The 212-nt window shown below is 52.8% G+C and overlaps 1 protein-coding gene across 4 annotated transcripts in view; it reads right to left on the reverse strand.

Moving 5' to 3' along the window:
* The window catches only part of LOC100748943 (lachesin-like), a 42,609-nt gene that overhangs the window by 6,112 nt on the left and 36,285 nt on the right, over positions 1-212 (reverse strand). The gene's annotated exons all lie outside the window — the stretch shown is intronic.

A 212-nucleotide genomic window follows, 5' to 3' on the forward strand; every position in this document is an offset into this window, starting at 1 on the left:
GGTCGAGGTAGGGCGAGAAAAAAGGAAACGGGACCTTTCCTGTGTTTGGCCACAAAGGAATTTCATTCCATTCGGGCCGATCGCTCTTTCGAGTTGAATGCCGAGGCAAACACGCACACTCTCCATGAATTCTCTTTCTCCCTCGGTGTCCACGTATACGCACGATACAACGTACCGCGAGCGTACGCGCTTACACGTAGTACCGTACACGC

The sequence above is a fragment of the Bombus impatiens genome, unplaced genomic scaffold (genome assembly GCF_000188095.3).
Source record: "Bombus impatiens unplaced genomic scaffold, BIMP_2.2 scf_1112, whole genome shotgun sequence".
Classification (NCBI taxonomy): Eukaryota; Metazoa; Arthropoda; class Insecta; order Hymenoptera; family Apidae; genus Bombus; species Bombus impatiens.